Below are 19,267 nucleotides of genomic sequence, written 5' to 3'. Positions count from 1 at the left end.
ATGAAGTAACAATGAAAATAATTTTATGGTTGGGGGTCACCACAACATAAGGAACTGTATTAAAGGGTCGCGGCATTAGGAAGGTTTAGAACCCCTGTCTTAGGAGAAAAAAGAAAGGATAAACACCGGGGGCAAATAGCAATCTCTGCTTGTGATGTATGGACTCCCAAGGTGACTCCCATGAATCTTACCACCTTATGTTCATATCTTTGTCCTCCTCTTGAGTATAGACAGGACCTGTAACTTCCCTCTAAGCAATAGAATATGGAAAGTGGAAGGGATATAGATGATTAGTATGCATAATTATGTTTCATAAGATTTACTATTGCAGGAATTTTTCTCTCTCCCAGGAAGGGCTGTGAGGAAGAAAGTGGCCACACTGGGAAACCCCATGTGTCAAGGAATTGATTTTGGCCTCTGGGAACTGAGAGTAGCCTCAGGCCAACAGCCAGCAAAAATGAAGCTCTTAGTCTAGCAACCACAGGAGTGAGGAAAGAGAAGTGCAGAGATTCAGCTAAGCTGAGGCTCCTGATACACAGAAACAAAGACAATACAGTAAATGTGTACTGCATTAGGCCACTAAGTTGGTGGTAATTAGTCATGCAGCAACATGAAACTAATATACTGACACTGAAGGTAACCAACAGATGTTCACAATACTGCATAAAAGACTTAACTTAGCCCCTAATATATAATAAGAGTTCAATAAATGTTTGCAATGATCAGCAGCAGCATCATCACCCTCATCATCTAATCATCATCATTTTCCAAACCTGAATTCCTTCAATCATCATTACCTTGCCTAGCAGCTTAATAGCAAGGAATAAAGTACAAACAGGGGGAACAATTCAATTCATATTGTTTCCAGACTTTTGGGAAGCAACCAACTTTAAAATTTAATTCAAGTTGAATTTCCATTAGCACTGCACTAGTGATTCTTGTGTATCCATCTGCCCCTCCATTCCAAGACCTCACCTCTCAAGGATACAACACCTCAAGGTCATGCCCCACTGGGGAAGAATTGAAAAGAATAAGATAGGGCACAGTACTCTAGGGGTTCAGTTAAGAATTATAGGCAAGCCTTTCGAAAATAGATCCATAAAGTCAGGCTGAAGAGAAAAGGAACAATTAGCTAGAGGTTAAGTAGCAAAACAGCTGCTAGAAGACTTAGGTAAAAAAATGTCATGAAGTAGGAGTAAAATATTGAAAGAATATGTGATAGTATGAGTTATCAATTAGTTTGAAACCTGAATTTATGCATTTTAATATTATTTAGCAGTCAATCTGAGCATCTGCTTAATATTCTGGTATGTGAAAAGAATACCAGGAAGGATTTTAAATATTAAAAAAAGAGACAGAGATAGTTAAGAATAAAGAACTGTCTGGCTAGTGTGGGTCAGTGGCTGAACATCAACCCATGAACAAGGAGGTAATGGTTTGATTCCTGGTCAGGGCACATGCTCAGGTTGCGGGCTGAATCCCCAGTAGGGGGTGTGCAGAAGGCAGCCAATCAATGATTCTCATCATTAATATTTCTATCTTTCTTTCCCTCTCCCTTCCTCTCTTTGAAATCAATTAAAAACCAACTATTCGTTTAAAAAATAATAAAGAACTTTTCAGAGCACTTGAAGATAAAGTTTTTATAAGACCATACAAACCTGAGCTATTTTTGACAGTAATGTGTTAAGGCAACTTAGTGTCTCCTAAATCAAGCAAAGATTTCAAAGCTAAGCCATTACATATAGTGGAGTGAGGCAAAAAATGAAATCTAACATATAAAGTATATAAAACAAATGGAAATTGTTATGAGACACCATACAATAGTTAATAATTCAAAAGATGATTAAAAATAAACAACATATTAGTAATAAAAACATGGAACATTCTAATAATGGACTTTTGGTTTGTGGTTTATAGCAACTCAAGAATCTTAGAGAGAATATGAGGAGAATAGCTATTATACCAAAAAACTATTGTAGTCTTTGCTTATGTTTATTTTTATTTAAAAATTCATGCAAAATATCATATTTTTTAAGAAGTAAGAACTAGCTGAAAATAACTTAAAACTAAAGCACAGTGATGCTAAAAATAGAAAAGAAATATTCATCCCAAAAATATGTGGCATTAATTGATAGAAGATATAAAAATAATTACACAATTTTAACTACTATAATATTGACAGTGACTTTTAAATTATGGAATCAAGTAGGGCTTTTTTTTCCCTAGATGGTTCATACTCTTGTTCTACAAATATGATGTATTTATCCCCAAAATGCTAGTGGATATACAAGGAAAAAATTTTAACATTATTTCTGTGTAGAAAATTCCATTTCTAGAGAATTATCTTTTTTTCTTTTTCTTTTTTGCTGCAGAATTTGTCTCTCTTTCTGACATCAGTGACAGGATAATAACAAGGTCACTATCCCAAAGTTCCTCCTCATGATGGAGTCGGCTTTGTACAAAGAGGTACATTACTATGAAGAAAGACCACACAAACTACTAAACTTCATCAACAAGTATCACTGGTCATTATAGGGTAGGGAGATGAAGGAGATAAAATTGTTAGTGTTCTTAACAGAAACAATCACCATACCGAATGGTAGGTCAATAATGTTATAAATAACCAAAAGCCATGGTATTACCTTCCTGTGAAATATGGAATTGACAAGGGAGAGAAAAGAAGAGAGAAAAGTCCTTGAGTTTTTCTCCTTCTAGATTTATTGTTGTTTGTTTTTCACTTTCCACTGATGAGGTATGCTCAAGCTCAAATCAAAAACCTTCCTAATACAGTGACATATGAGCCAACTGAGGACACCTTTACTCAAAAGTAAACATTAGAAGGTAACTGAACAGGATTCCTTTTTAATACTTCTCCTCCCCACGTCTCCCAGGGGAACTGGTGTGTCCGCATTACAGTAGAAAGAAAATGGGCTTCCTTGGTTACTATAAAGTTCCAAATAACACATTAATTATAATATGTTTATTTTTTATGACTTCTAGGAACTTACATTTTCACCATTTTTATAATCAATTCATAAACAAGTGTATCTGATGACATATAATAGAGTTTGTTGTAGTCTTTGAATAGTTTTTAAAATATTGTGAACAATTTTTTAGTGATTCAACTGGAGAGTAATGTTAATATATCAACATCCAAAGTGAAATCAAAAGTCAATAGATTTTTGGAGCTGGAGATATTTACATCTTTTTAGTAAACTAAAAGTTTTAAAACTTATACTGAGCTCAATCTATTCTTCCACTCTTGTGTTTCTTAACTTAGTTCCTAATACCAGAAATGCTATCCTACACCATCTTTTTCACCTTGCAAAACCCTACCCACCCATCCCTTAATGTCCAGTTCAATTCCCATTTTCCATGCTGTCTTTATCCTGACCATTACACTAAGAGATATTTTTTAGGGGAAGAGTCTATAAATTCCAGTGGTACCATTTCACTCATAGTGCCTTATATTATGACTGTTATTCTTTACTAGAGGCTCAGTGCACAAAATTCATCCACAGGAGGGAGAGGGGACCCCTCAGACCAGCCTGCACCCTCTCCAATCCGGGACCCCTTGGGGGATGTCTGACTGCTGGTTTAGGGCCGATCCCCAGGACCGGCCCTAAACCAGCAGTCAGACATCCCTCTCACAATCCTGGACTGCTGGCTCCTAATAGCTCACCTGCCTGTCTGCCTGGTCACCCCAACTGCCCCCCAACTGCTCCCTCCCTGCTGGCCTGGTTGCTCCTAACTGCCCCCTTCCACTGGCCTGGTCACCCCCAACTGCCCTCCCTGCCAGACTAATCACCCCAAACTGCCCCCCCTGCCAGCCTGGTCACCCCCAACTGCACCCTCCCTGACAGCCTGGTTGCTCTTAACTGTGCCCCCCTTCCGCCCCCGCTGGCCTGGTTGCCTCTTACTGCCCCCCCCCTGCTGGCCTGGTAGCCCCTAAACTTCCCCCCTCTGTTGGCCTGTTTGCCCCTAACTACCCGCCCCCACTGCCTGCCTGCCTGGTCACCCCCAACTGCCCCCCTGCTGGCCTGGTCGCCCACAACTGCACCCCCTGCTGGCCTGGTTGCCCCTCACACACACCCCTCCCCCCCGCCGGCCTGTTTACCCTACACAGCCTGCTGTTCAATTGTTTGGTTGTCCCTCACTAAGCACCCTGCTGGCCTGTCACCCCACACAGCCTACTTGTTCAGTGATTTGGTCATCCCTCACTAAACACCCCTGCTGGCCTGGTCGTAGGCAGCCTTCTTGTGAGGGCTTGAGGATTAATTTCCATATTACCTCTTTATTATATAGGACTAGAGGCCCGGTGCACAAAAATTTGTGCACTCGGGGAGGAGGGGGGGGCCCTCAGCCCGGCCTGTGCCCTCTCGCAGTCTGGGACCCCTCAGGAGATAACGACCTGCTGGCTTAGGCCTGCTCCCAGGTGTCAGAGGGCAGGCCCAATCCCTAGGTGCAGCCCCTGGTCGGGCTCAGAGCAGGGCCGATTGGGGAGTTGGGGTGCCAGCCCCTGTCATGCACAGAGCAGGGCGGATTGGGAGGTTGAGATGCCACCCTCAGTCACGCTCAGGGTAGGGCCGATTGGGGGGTTGGGGCACCGTCCCCTGTCACACTCAAGGCAGGGTCGATGGGGAGGTTGCGGTGCCACCCCATGTCACGCACAGAGCAGGGCCAATCACGGGGTTGGGGCACTGCCCCCTGTCACGCACAGAGCAGGGCCCATCAGGGGGGTTGGGGCTCTGTACCCTGTCACACACAGAGCAGGGTCAATCAGGGGGATGGGGAGCTCCCCCCTGTCACTCACAGAGTAGGGCCGATAGGGGAGTTGGGGCACCGCCCCCTGTCACACACAGAGCAGGGCTGATCAGGGGGTTGGGGTGCCACCCTCTATCACCCACAGAGCAGGACTGATCAGGGGGTTGGAGCGCCACCACTCTCACACTCAGGGCAGGGCCGATGGGGAGGTTATGGCTCTACCCCGTCACACACAGAGCAGGGCCAATCAGGGGGTTGGGGTGCTGCACGCTGTCACACACAGAGCCGCAGGACCATCAGGGGGCTGGGGAGCTCCCCCCTATCAGGCACGGAGCAGGGTTGATCAGGGGGTTGGGGCACCTTCCCCTGACACGAATAGAGCAGGATAGGGAGGTTGTGGCCCCACCCCCTGTCACACACAGAGCCGCAGGGCAATCAGGGGGTTTGGGCGCTGCCCCCTGTCACGCTGATCCCAGTGCCAGGAGGCCTCGCGGCTCTACTGATCCTGGTGCTGGGAGGCATATTACCCTTTTACTATATAGGATAGAGGCCTGGTGCACAGGTGGGGGCCGGCTGGTTTGCCCTGAAGGGTGTCCTGGATCAGGGTGGGGGTCCCCACTGGGGTGCCTGGCCAGCCTGGATGAGGGGATGATGGCTGTTTGCAGCTGGTCACACACCCTTCTGGGTGGGGGTCCCCACTGGGGTGCCTGGCCAGTCTGGGTGAGGGGCTGAGGGCTGTTTTCAGGCTGGCATGTGACTGAAGCTCCCAACTGCTCCTTTTTTTCTTTTTTTTTTTATTCTGGGCCAGCTTTAGCTCTGACTCCAGCTCTGAGGCCTCTGCTGCTGAAAGCAGGTATCTGGTTTGTTTGTGTTCTATAATCGAAACACTGTAGCAACTCCAGCTCTGAGATCCCGGCTCGCTGAAAGCAGGTTTCTGGGGTTTTGTTTAGCTTCTATACTTGTAACTATGTTTCAGACTGCAAACTCAGAGGCCGGCAAGGCAGGCGGGGAATGTTGGTTTCCTCCGTCACTGAAGCAAGCAAGCCTCATGTTAGTTTCAAGCTGCCTGGCTGCCGGCTGCTATCTTGGCTGGCAGTTAATTTGCATATTGCCCTGATTAGTCAATGGCAAGGGTAGCGGATGTATGCTAATTACCATGTTTCTCTTTTATTATATAGGATGAGCCTCATTCGAAAGTGAAGATTGAATAAAACTTTATTGCCACTATAGGAACAAGAACAAGGACTTGCAAATTATACTGAAAAGCAGAAGAAATGTTTATTGGATAAAAGAATTAGTGAATGAGTAAGTGGGAAAAAGAATGAAATGATTAGAAAAGAGGTGATTGCTTAATGGTGTGCTATTAAACTCAATCACTAGGAATATAAAGAAGGGAGAGACACAAAAAGGTAAGTTTTACTTTATAAACCACAATCATGGGGACATGAGCTGAGAACAGAAAAAAAAAATAGACAAAGAGTAAGTTAGGCATTGGGAAAAGGGAGGCACTAAAGTAAGGCAGAATAACACATGATGTCAAAGTGAAGAATCTAGCCTCTCTTCTAAGATGTGACCTTTCCCAATTCTACCATGAAAACATCACAGTTATTTACATACAAAGAAGCTCAGTTTCTTAATTGAAATCTGAACTCTTCAAAATGGACCAGCAATCAAAACTGATTAGAGAAACCAACAAGTTAGGCCAAAGTAGAACCAAAGGAAACATGGAGCACTCATAGAATTTAAGAAATGCACTGGAACTGCCACAGACATTTAGGAAGCATTATGCAATTTAGAACAGTCTGTGAATCACAAGGGCTGTTCTCTTTATAGTCAATAAGGTACATAGGGTGTGGCAGCTACACCCTAGCTCAGATCTAATCTGGAAATGCATCTTAATGAGAGTTTAGTTGCCAGTAAAAATTTAGCTGAAATGATGCCTCATGATTCTATATCTTCCTTTCAAAAAATACTTAAAAATCCATATTCTGGGCTTTTAGATGTGACTAAAATAGCCAGAGGGTTTCTGAGAGACACCCATTATACCCCTTAAGGTAATTTGCTGTTTCAAATGGTAATAGTGACCAATTATGCTTTGGTACTCCCAATACTTTGAGTTGACAGCAATGCTCTGGAGAAATTTTGAACACTAGGTTCCAAGTTTTATAATGTCTTTCTACCAAATATTTTGAAACAAATTTAACATTAAGATTTTCCATTTGCTGAGTTGTCAATCAAGTCTTAGTTTCTCTTTTAAGAAAGTACAGTGCATTACCTACCCATGATCAGTAACAGCACACATGTCCAAACTAACAAAGCTAATAATCTAGACACTTTGTCACTTTGCAACAGGAAAAAAGCTTAATTTTCTATAGAGCATGAATAAGGCTTTCAGAAGGCATTTCAAAGCAGATTCCCAGAAGCAACTTCTAAGGGCAGCTAAAAGAAAGATGCTTTTAGCATGCTTTGATATAACTATCAAAATTCTCAAATTACATAAATGCTTAAAAACAAGTAAGGATTTCAAACCTGTGTCTGCATAAAATATTACCTTTCCTGGAGAAACTAAAAGAAAACTTGAAAGGCATTTCATTAGTGCTTTAACTTAAGGACATCTGTAAAGCAATCTGAAAAGTACAGCCAGTTAAAAAAACATTTTCTTTTGCTCACTCTTTTTTTGTGTCCACATTAAGAAACACATTTTTATTTACTGTTTTGTCAGCTTAATTCCTCCCAAAGGAGATTATAATTAAGTGACTACATGAATTAAAGACTGGTGTACCTTCTTATAGCTACTGCTGATAGAAAACCATTAAGAGCAAAGCCAGGGCACTTTTACAAATAAATATTGAGAGGAAATAAAGATATATAATTTAGAAATAGCAGATTGATACTAGAGCAGTTAATATTCTAATTATATTACACTTTTTATATCACACTGACAGAAATTTTTCTTAAGTAATTGAACGTCAACAATAAGACTGAACAATAATGTCACAAATTAAAAAAAATAGGAGGGATGGGCAGATAATAAACATACATAAGGCACTTGATTCCCATTGCATTAAATATATTGCAATTAATAATATATTTTAAATAATTCAGACAAAAGTATCCAATTAAGATGCTGTTACTTTGCAAAGCAGAAGGTGCAACAGTATCTACACTAATAAAAGAGAAACATGCAAATTGGTGTCATTCCGCTATGCCCACCAGCCAATCAGATGAGTATGCAAATTAACCCTACAAAGATGGTGGTTAATTTGCATATGCAGGCACGGAGAGAAGACTGAAGACAATGTAGAAGGAAGCCAAGCACTGCAGAAGGGAGCAAAGCTGCGGAGAAGCAAGCGGGGTGGCAGAGGCCGAAGGGAAGCAAGTGGGGCAGCGGAGGCGGGAAGAAAGCAAGTGGGGCAGCGGAGGCGGGAGGGAAGCAAGTGGGGTGGCAGAGGTGGGGGGGAAGCAAGTGGGGTGGCAGAGGCCGAAGGGAAGCAAGTGGGGCGGCGGAGATGGGAGGGAAACAAGTGGGGTGGCAGAGGCCGAAGGGAAGCAAGTGGGGCGGCAGAGGCCGAAGGGAAGCAAGTGGGGCGGCGGAGGTGGGAGGGAAGCAAGTGGGGTGGTGGAGATGGAAGGGAAGCAAGTGGGGCGGCGGAGGCGGGAGGGAAGCCTGCTTCGGCGGGTTTCACTCCCTTCTCTGCTTCTCTCCGACTGCTGGAAGCCCTATTCTTGCAGGAATCTTCCTGCAACAGGCCTCTAGGAAAGAATAATAGTTAATCACAGCATAGACCAAGCTTCCACAATCATAGACCAAGTTTCCACAATCAAAGTTTCAGAAAAGGTCATATAGTAGATAATAGGTAGTTGCAAATTCCTTGTCATCCTTCCCATCAGGAAGTAGAGTCTAATTCTCCTGCCCTTGAATTGAATCTGAGTCTACCCTGAAACTTTGTCCAACAAAATGTAGGCAAAGTAATATTTCAACTTCTGAGGTTGGGTCTTCTAATTCCTCACACACACACACACAAAAAAATACTTCCTTTTGGAATCCAGCCACCCTGCAGTGAGAAGCCCAAGTCATATGGAGAGACCATACAGAGGAAAACTGAGGCATTCTGGTCAGCTGAGCATCCAGTTGACAACTACAAGCATCAGACATATGAGTGAGCCATCGTCAACTCCCCAGTCCAGATTTGCCTTTCCAAAATTCATTGAAGATTTGAGATTACACTGTAACTACATGACCTTTAAGAAACATCATATGTCAAGTTTGGATATACTATCAGAGAAAAATATCTACAATTATCTGAATAATCTATTATAATACCATTCCTTTTTCTAGCATATTTGTGTAAGGTCGTATTTTTTTACATATTTCCACCTAAACAATATATTGCAATACATGGAATGCAGAATCAAAAAGAGAATCCAATTATCCTCATTAAGAAAAGATTTGCAAAAAAATGTGAAGCAATGCAACTTTTATTAATATTTTCATCTGGAAATATAGTTATTTCTCATAAAATTATATATGTTAAAATATAATGTTTATCATATATTTACTGAGATATACCTCATATACCATAAAATTCACCATTATAAAGCAATTCAGTGGTTTTCACATCTACAAAGTTGTGCCACCATTACCACTAATTCCAGAATACAGTGGGGCCTTGACTTACGAGTTTAATTTGTTCCGTGATGGAGCTCGTAACTCAAATTACTTGTATGTCAAATCAAAAGTGAACAAGTGAGACACGTTATGCTGGGCTGATGTTCTGGCATTCACTGTGATGTTCGCTGCGCCAACTAGCGGCGGGGTATCTGAAGCTGGCTCATAACCCGAATTTTAGCTCACAACTCAAAGCAAAAAATCGGCTGAGAGATGGCTCATATCTCGAAAACCTCGTTAGTCAGGACACTCATAAGTCAAGGCACCACTGTACTTTCATCACCCCCAAAATAAACCCTATATCCATTAATAGTTATTCCTCATTCCCCATTTTTCCCAGTCCCTATTAACACTCTCCCCATTCCCTAGTAACCACTCATCTACTTTCTGTCTCCATGTATTTGTCTATTCTGGACATTTCATATAAATAATATCATCTAATCTAATAAAAGAGAAACATGCAAATTGACCATACCTTCACTATGCCCCAAGCCACACCCACCAGACAATCAGAGCGACTATATGCAAATTAACTCAACCAAGATAGTGGCTGGCAGCCACGGACCTGGAGCAAGCAGGAGGTTTGGTTGCACCAGCGATGGAGGAAGCCAAGCTTCTGCCTGCCCTGGCCAGCTATGGTCTCCGCTGAAGGCAACAAAGTTTCAATTACAGAAGATAAATAAACCCCAGATACCTGCTTCCAGTCAGCCTCCACTGGGAGCTTGGGTGGCTGGGGGCCGTGGCCAGCCTGCAAACAGCCATCAGCCCCTCACCCAGGCTGGCCAGGCACCCCAGTGGGGATCCCCACCCTGAAGGTGCTGTGGCCAGCCTGCAAACAGCCATCAGCCACTCACCCAGGCTGGCCAGGCACCCAAGCAGGACCCCCACCCTGATCCAGAACACCCTTCAGGGCAAACCAACCGGCCCTCACCCATGCACCAGGCTTCTATACTTTATAATAAAAGGGTAATATGCAAATTAACCCTAACAGCAGAAAGACTGGGAATGACTGGTCACTATGACACACACTGACCACCAGGGGGAAGATGCTCAATGCAAGAGCTGCCCCCTGTGGTCAGTGCGCTCCCACAGGGGGAGCTCTGCTCAGTTACAAGCCAGGCTGATGGCTACCAGTACAGCGGTGGTGGTGGGAGCCTCTCCCGCCTCCTCATCAGCGCTAAGGGTGTCTGACTGCAGTTTAGGCCTGCTCCCCACTGGCAAGTTGGCATCCCCTGAGGGCTCTCAGGCTGCCAGAGGGATGTCTGACTGCCAGCTTAGGCCCAATCCCCTGGGGAGCAGGCCTAAGCCAGCAGGTGGTTATCCCCTGAGGGGTCCTAGACTGCAAGAGGGCACAGGCCAGGCTGAGGGACCTCCCCTGAGTGCACAAATTTTTGTGCACCTGGCCTCTAGTATAATATATTATCTTTGTGTCTGGCTTGTTTCATCTATAATAATAAAAGCATAATATGCTAATTAGACCAGACATTCTTCCAGACATCTTCCTGGATGACCTTCCGGACAAAGCTGGGGCTGCAAGGGAAGCCCTGGTCCTGGGTGCCAGAAGGAACCCAGTGCCAGCAACCGGGGGAAGGAAGGCCTACTCTTGCACCCATTTTGTGCATTGGGCCTCTAGTGTAGCATAATATTTTCAAGATCATCCACATGGTAACATGGATCACTACCTCATTCCTTTTTATGGCCAAATAATATTCCATTGTATGTAAATACTGCATTGTGTTTATTCATTCATCAGCTGATGAATCTTTGGGTTGTTTTTACTTTTTTGGCTATTATGAATAAGTATAAGCATTTCTGTACAAGCCTTTGTGTGGACATTTGTTTGTAATTTTCTTGAGTATTATTATTGACTACTATTATGTTTCAATAAGTTAAATATTTTATATATTTCTAAACTATAAATACAAACTGTTAAAGCTACATCAATTAAAGCTTTTTGAAGCCCACATTAATTTTTAAAACTATGAAGAATTCCTAAAACCAAAAACTTAGGATTGACTACTCTACTGCTTCTTTTCAAAAATACATGAAAATATGTTTTCATATTTTTATATTACTGTTTCAGAGAAAATCAGAATAATTTTTTGCTTTTATAAAAAATGCTATCTTGACAGCTTTATTTCCCAGGTTGAATTTAAGGAAAAATAATTATCAACCAACACAATAAAATCATCCAAAAGAGGGTAAATGTTATGATAGTATATGAAAGTTTTTTCTCCATAAAGATGCTCAAAAAGGAAGAATATTTTATTGATTTTTACAAACTATGAGAGCTTTCTAAAAATATTGAACTTCAGATACACAAGTTCTTCAAACCCATGATGTAAATAGCTACAGGCTCCTTTGTTAAGCATCAGACCTTTGAGATAATTACTTGACTCCTTTTTACTTGGAAGAGAGATCCCTAGTCCCAGCCTCCCCAGATGCCTGTGAATCTAGTTTTTATCAAATTTCTGGTAATTGGCATTCCTCTCATCTCTATTCATTGCTCACAAAATATTAATTTTATTAGTCATTTCACATCATAATTCTTGAAGCACTGATATACATTCAACCATAGGAAAGCTTTAAAATCTCCTATTAAAAACACATTCACCTATTAACTAATGTCACCCCAATAAATTTAATTTAAAAAACAAAACAAAAATACATTCAGCACATATTTTTCCAAAAGATGTTAGTTCATAAACTTATACACTATCTCTTTCGTGTGTTTAAATGACTACTTATGAGGCCAAATTGTTATATCTCATGATCCACAATTATATGTGTACTTCCCACATTCTGAATTTCTCCAAATTTATGTAATGAGCCAGATTCTTAAAGGCTTTGGATTAGGTTTTTCTGTGAGTGATCATTTAAAGTTCTAAATAGACACTAAAAAATAGAAATGTTATCATATTCTCCCATAATTATAAAAACTCTATTTTTAATAATAAGCATGTTCTAGAATAACAACTTATTGTTCTTGAACATTGAAAGTGAAATCTTCTGTCATTGAGAGACTGTTCCATGGAGTGGGTAGAAATTTTCCTTTGACAGCTCATCTTAATTTTCTCAAAGGTCATCTCGTTACTCCTGGTTGAATCCCCATGTGACACACTAATTTAGAAATGTTTTTTCATTAGTGCCGACATCTCCCAAGGGTTGAAAAGACTTCACATACTCTGTCATTCATTTGAAATGTGGATTCAGAAAGGGTAAAAACGATGCTTTTAGATCTTTGAATATAATTTTATTATCTATATATATCCTATAAAAGAGAAGTTATGTTGCAATCCAAAGGCATTAGAATGGCATGAAAAGTCAAATGCTTTGGCGTTCAAATCCTGCCTCTGTTTCTTATCAACTGAGAGGTCTCAAGGAAGTTACAGAAGTTCTCTGAGTTTAATTTCCTCATCAACAAAAACAGAAGGAACATCTTTGAGATAAATTGTCAAATGCAAATAAATTGTCTGATAAAATATAGAGGATATGTACATTGCTAATTTTTTATTAAAGTTCATTACTGTTATCACAGTAAAAGTCGCCTTTAGACAAAATAGATCTGCCATGGAATGCATTGCAATCCGGAGCAGAAGAACAGCTATTGCCTACCTACATGAAGCAGAATAGTGGAAGGAAAGGCATGATTGCCCTGGGAGTAGGCTAGTCAAATATAATATCACATTGGTTTGTTGGGTTCTGTTTTTGTTTTCAGGGGAAGAGGAGGGAGGATAGTATGAAAGAAGAAAACCATTGTCCTCTTTCACCGCAAAGGACTGGGAGAGGAAAACATTTTTGCTGAAACCCCCCAAATCTTCTTTGACTTGGTGCCCCAGCCTCTAGCACCTCCTATCGCCAATGTAAACCACAGACAGCAAAAAGAATTATTTTCCTTAAACATCATTGGTGTTCTCTTCGACCTGCCCAGAAGTGTACAAAGCTCCACAATAATCCTGGAGATCCAACACAAGCTTTTGCCCAAATCCTACCCTACTACTCCTCATGAATGTTACATCACAGCATCTATACATTATACTAACAAAAACTCAATTTAAGAATGGATTAACTCTTATTGCCTAGCCACCATGGCTCAGTGCTTGAGCATCGACCTGTGAACCAGGAAGTCACAGTTCAATTCCCTGTCAAAGCACATGTTGGGGTTGCAAGTTGGATACCCAGTGTGGGGCACGCAGGAGGCAGCCAATTGATGATTCTCTCTCATTATTGATATTTCCATCTCTATTTCCTTCTCCTTTAATCTCTGAAATCAATACAAATATATCTTTTTTAAAAAGGTAACTATTATTTAAAGCTCACTGATTATATTTTCTGATACATCCACAAGGCAGAAGACAACTCAAGTTTATATGGTAGCAATTTATTTAACATGGTAGTACTTTGAAGTACTGATTATTTTCCTGTACTGCTGCCCTCTGCTAAAAATTATTGAGTGACCTAAACACATGTGAAGTGTGCATTCCATTTCATTTATTACGATTTAATTAAAGATCATGTTTATATAAAACATACATATTTACTTATAGTAATACCAAGATTCGTTTTTTTTCCCAAAACTAATTAGATTTAAAAAGGAGAGAATAGTGCTGAAAGGAAAGAGAATAGTACTGGAACTTATAGCAAATATCACTGTGCTTCTCAAATGAATAGTTGAGTAGTACGGTTTTATTTCCAGGCTAGATAGTCATGCCAATTAATTTTTAATCCTTTCAAAGTTAAGTATTGGTACCTTAACCACTAGTGCAGTGATGGCGAACCTATGACACGTGTGTCAGAGGTGACACGCGAACTCATTTTTTTGGTTGATTTTTCTTTGTAAAATGGCATTTAAATACATAAAATAATATCAAAAATATAAGTCTTTGTTTTACTATGGTTGCAAATATCAAAAAATTTCTATATGTGACACGGCACCAGAGTTAAGTTAGGGTTTTTCAAAATGCTGACACGCCGAGCTCAAAAGGTTCGCCATCACTGCCCTAGTGGATGACCTGTGGGCCTTCTCCTCTCCATTAGGCAGTATATTCCAATTAGAAAGTCACAAAGTGAGTGGAAATTGTGGGTGTTGTGAGCGTGTTTATGTGTGTGTGAATATATATATACACATACACACATATCTGAATATCTGAATACTTTTGAAATAATATTTACTTTATTTTAACTATTAACTTTTTTGAAATTGCTAAATGTTAAAGTTACTATTTAAATCAATCTGAGAGCAAACTTAAAAGAATTAGCTATGAGACTCATTGCTCATTTTTAAACATGTCCTAATACAGTAGCTCTAATTAAATGTTACTATACTTCATCTTGATAACCTTATAATTAGCTAGTTATTAATAATAAAAAAGGAACAAAGGGGGAAGTCAGACATTATAGTCATGTCATTTGGGCAGCTTCACCAGGAAACAACTATGCACTGCCCAGGGAACCACGGCCTAATTCCTGCAAAACACTGAGGAAGGGATCCAACAAAGGGAAGACAGATGCATGCCCAGTAAAGTTGGGGTGACACAGGGAAGGTACTTGCTTGTCAGTCACACCTGGGAACAAAGATCATTGGCCAGAATTGGCGTGGCCCCTGCAAGCACATGAAAATTTAGGAATACATAATCTCCTAAACAAAGAAGTTCTCTCTCTTATGCTCTTGCCTCACTCTTGGTTTCCTTGCATTCACCCATGTTTCCTCCATAGCCACGTGGACCTGTGGACCACGCATGCAATGGATTGATGGACTGCAGCTGGGAACACAAACTGTGCTAACCTGATGTTGGGTTGGACTGTGCAGACGTGGAAAGGAAATTCTGGGTACTGGCTCTGACTTTAGCCCCGCTAAAGGCAAAACGGGACTTCTTCCTTGGAGCGACTGAGGGAGAGGAGAGCTCAGCAACTCAGGGATGTAATTCCACAGAAATAAAAATCACTCGTTCTCCTGGGAGTCTCAGAGAATTATTTTTCTTGGGCTATAGCAAGAAATCCACCACTACTAGCAACCGCAGCAGATGGGGACCTCTCTCCTTTGGTTACAGTCTCACTCATCTTAGCCTGAAGCTAAAAGCCCTTTCCCAAGTATATGTATTCCCCCTTCAGGAAAGCTATGTCAAGGTGTTTCTCTCCAGGATTCCCAGTTAGTGCTTCAACCTTGAAAACTTTCTTTTGCCTCCTCTGTTTTTTTTTTCTCTACCTGATACTGAATGCTCAAATAATTCTGTAATTTTATTTCATCCTGTCAGCATTATGTTTTCTTTCCTCCCATATGGACGAATTAGAAAGTGAGAAAAAAAAATTGCAGGAGGCTAAGTTTCTTTCTTTCTTCCTCCTTTCTGATTAGATTATAGTTAGTACAATAGGATCTCTGCCTATTTATTTTCTTCTTTTTTTTTAAAGAGTACAATGCCTGGCACTAAAGTGGTGCCAAACAAATATTTGATAAATGAATGAATAAATGGGAGTGAAACAGTCTCCACCCCTTTCCCTGATGTGAGGTCTTCCAGCCCACAATGTTTAGTTAGTTAACCGCCAGATTCTCAGTGAAGTAATTCAAACACTATTTAAGCACCCAAAATTTTTAAATGACCAGGTAAACTAGTTTTTTACCAACCGTTTTCTGCGTTTTCATTTTTATTTTTTAATATATTTCATTGATTCCAGAGAAGGGAGAGGGAGAGAGAAATAGAAACATCAATGATGAGAGAGAACCACTGATGGGCTGCCTCCTATACACCCTCCACTGGGGATCGAGCCCGCAACCTGGGCATTTGCTCTTGACCAGAATGGAACCCGGGACACTTCAGCCCACAGGCCAATGCTCTATCCACTGAACCAAACTGGCTAGGGCCGTTTTCTGAGTTTTTAGATCTTAAACTGGATAGCTTGAACCTATTCATTCAACAAGTTGTTTCTTGAGCACCAATTCTGTTTTTAAAAGATGTAACGTGGTTCCATTAGTATATTTCTAACTGTACTCCAAATGTATAGCTATCACCCCTGGATTCAAATTACTATTACAGGTTGATTGTTATTTTAAGGCTATATTATAAGGAAGCTCCTTCAGAACAAAATAACAACAGTAACAACAACAAAATGAAGAATTCACTGAATCACAAATAGAGCCAAGCAAAGTACCTTTCTCACAACACTGTCTCCTCAATATTTACTGAATTGATAGACTATTGGAATTTTTCCATATTAAAGGCTTCATAGGTTAATTTTGGGAAAAGTTCAGACATAAGGAATAAGGGAACTAAAGAAGGCTCCTATTTTCAACTCAGTACTCACTAATCATAAAAAAGAAGATGAATTCCTACCTAAGAATCAATTGTGCGGTAGAAAGGAGCCGATGTCCACTGTTCCTTCCCAACAGACTCTCATAGAAAGCTAAATGGTTCTGTGTCAAAACTGCCTCTCTGTTTCCAATTAAATGGTGCTGCAGATGAAGTTTGATAAAGATCAGAAAATATGCAATTGTCTTTACACTTTTAACTATCTTGGAAAAATGATGCCTCTGCAGTGACACTTTATATAGGTGAGTGACATGTATAATAACTGGGCAAACAAAGGTGAGAACAGTATAAACAGCAGTGGAAAGGCCCTTACCATTTTACATTGGCCATATACATATGGCATTATCTACCTTCAAGACAAATAAAATTTCCACTGCATTCCCCTATGGGTTCACAGTTCCTGAGGTGGAAAAAAAATTTTTCTTAAGTCTAAATCAGAGAATTTGTTTAAATAGCAATAAGGACAGATCCTGATTTTCAGGACAATATATATTTTCTGCATTATACAAAAGGATGTGTTTTGTTTTCAATTCAAAGTTATTTAATGATTTCTCTACCTTCTGGCTAACAGAAATTAGGAAGGTTTTTAATAAGAGCAGGGCTTGAAAACAGTATGGTTTAGGGTTTATCTAGCAAGTGGTTGATTAATATAAATTATTCTATGTACAAACTTGTATGGCGTGGCTATAGGGTTAAGCCTCTGACTGACCTGTTGGCAAAGCCACAAACAAGTCCCAGCTTAGAAGGCACAGCACTCTTAGCATAATTAGGCTTGACCTTATGATGCTCCCTAGATCTTATCTGGGAAGCTAATGGGCTGAGGGAGATGCAGCAAGTGCTGCCAAAACAAGTGAAACTCACAAGAACATTGTAACTACAGTGACCACTACCTTGTCTACCTCTGGCTATAAAATAAAGGCTCAGCTTGCCTCTGGATCTCTCTCTGTGGCCTCAGCCAGGCACAGGAAGATTCACCTACCCAGCTTATTCTCTCTCTCTGTCATTTCTTCATCCTATACCGCCCTCACTCAGGCTTGCGGAACCCTTGGCTGAGCTGGCTCAGCACACAAATTCAACAGTGGAAAGAAAATGTAGATTGATGAAATGCCTTCTACATGCCAGGTACTCTGCTGAAAATTGTGCACGTGGTATCTCATTTAACCTTCACACCTATGTCATCCATGCTTTATAAGTGCAGAAATTAAAGTCCAGAGAGTCTCAATATCTTACCCAGAGTCTCACAACTTGTAAGTGGGGCAGTTGGGTTTAGAACCCAAATCTGTTTGAAAAGATTAATAGTGAAAAAAAGGAAAGGAAGAGATCTTTTACTAATACATATTATAAGTCTTCCAATGTTTGTATATAAAACTAAGAGTTAGAATTAATGTGTTGTATGATAGAACGAGGTTTGAAACATCCCTTGTAGTTTCAACTAAGTACACATAAGGATGGGGATTATATGGCTTGGTAGTATTTTCTGGGGTTTTTTTTTTAAAAAGACGATAATGACATAAAGATTAGTTGACCAGAGTATTCTGTGGTTTTTCAACTAAAAAAAGTAAAAGCACCTTATGATTAGGCTGTATTAATAGAAAAACCAATAATAGCACAGCATTCAGATGTATAGAAATAATAGTCTCAATGATCTGACCAGATCACACCTGGATCGTGCATTCAGTCTGTACTTAGTACTGTATTCCCAAAATATAGTAAAAATGCATGGATTTAGAGGAACTTGAATAGAATTATTATGTCTTGAAATGATGACATAGGAAAAAGAACTGAGAAAATGGGAGAGATTTGGACTTGGAAAAAGAGATTTAGAGGAGACATGTTTCTGTCTTCACATATTTGAAAAGTTTCCAAGTTACAGGAAAGAAATAGATATAGGTACATTCAGTATTTCATCACAAAACAGAAATTAAGTAGAAAGTCTAAAGAAGAGATTTGTAATTCAATTTAGAGTACATATTCTAAGAATTAGGTCTATCTTGGAATATAATCACTCTATATATATGAAAAGAGAGAGGGACTTTTAAAAGTTGCTTTTGAGAGGAACTCATATATATGTACATATATAAATTTATTAGAGCTTTATGGGCCCTAAATATGTTTAATTTTACTTCATATACCTTTCTAAAATGAGACAATACTAAAGAAATAATTTTTCATGTGGCATCTGTTTAATGCGCTGCCCCATAATTTCTTTATTGAACATAATACATATTAATGCACATTTTATGCAAATTTCTTAGACTAGATAAAAATGCTGGTAATTATCCCTAAGCGATGGGAGTATCCACCAACATAAATTTTTCCCAGGGTTAAAATTAGGAGTGGCAAGCAGGAGGTTTTCAACACAATAAGCTATTACTTAAGAGGAATACAAATCCAAACAAATATTTAAAACCAATAAGATAAAAACATGTCTAAGAGGTGGAAGAAAATCTGACTCCCAAATGAGAGTATGTTTAAAGAATGGCATTGGCATTACGGAAATCTTGCAAATTTTTAGCCAGCAAAGCATTTA

General features: G+C 40.2%; 2 protein-coding genes across 3 annotated transcripts in view; one reads left to right on the top strand and one right to left on the bottom strand.

The window, feature by feature from the left end:
• Nucleotides 1-15,381, top strand: part of FLRT3 (fibronectin leucine rich transmembrane protein 3) — a 59,825-nt gene extending 44,444 nt beyond the window's left edge. The window contains exons 2-3 of the transcript XR_004969954.1: nucleotides 5,943-6,069; nucleotides 15,149-15,381. The gene's annotated coding sequence lies outside the window, so the exon portion shown is untranslated. The remainder of the gene's footprint in view (nucleotides 1-5,942; nucleotides 6,070-15,148) is intronic.
• MACROD2 (mono-ADP ribosylhydrolase 2) overlaps nucleotides 1-19,267 on the bottom strand; it is a 1,927,670-nt gene that overhangs the window by 1,670,717 nt on the left and 237,686 nt on the right. The window lies entirely within an intron of this gene.

This window comes from Myotis myotis, unplaced genomic scaffold (assembly GCF_014108235.1).
Source record: "Myotis myotis isolate mMyoMyo1 unplaced genomic scaffold, mMyoMyo1.p scaffold_m19_p_9, whole genome shotgun sequence".
Lineage (NCBI taxonomy): Eukaryota > Metazoa > Chordata > Mammalia > Chiroptera > Vespertilionidae > Myotis > Myotis myotis.
The sequence above is the reverse complement of the archived record's forward strand: the minus strand, read 5'-3'. Positions and strand labels throughout refer to the sequence as shown.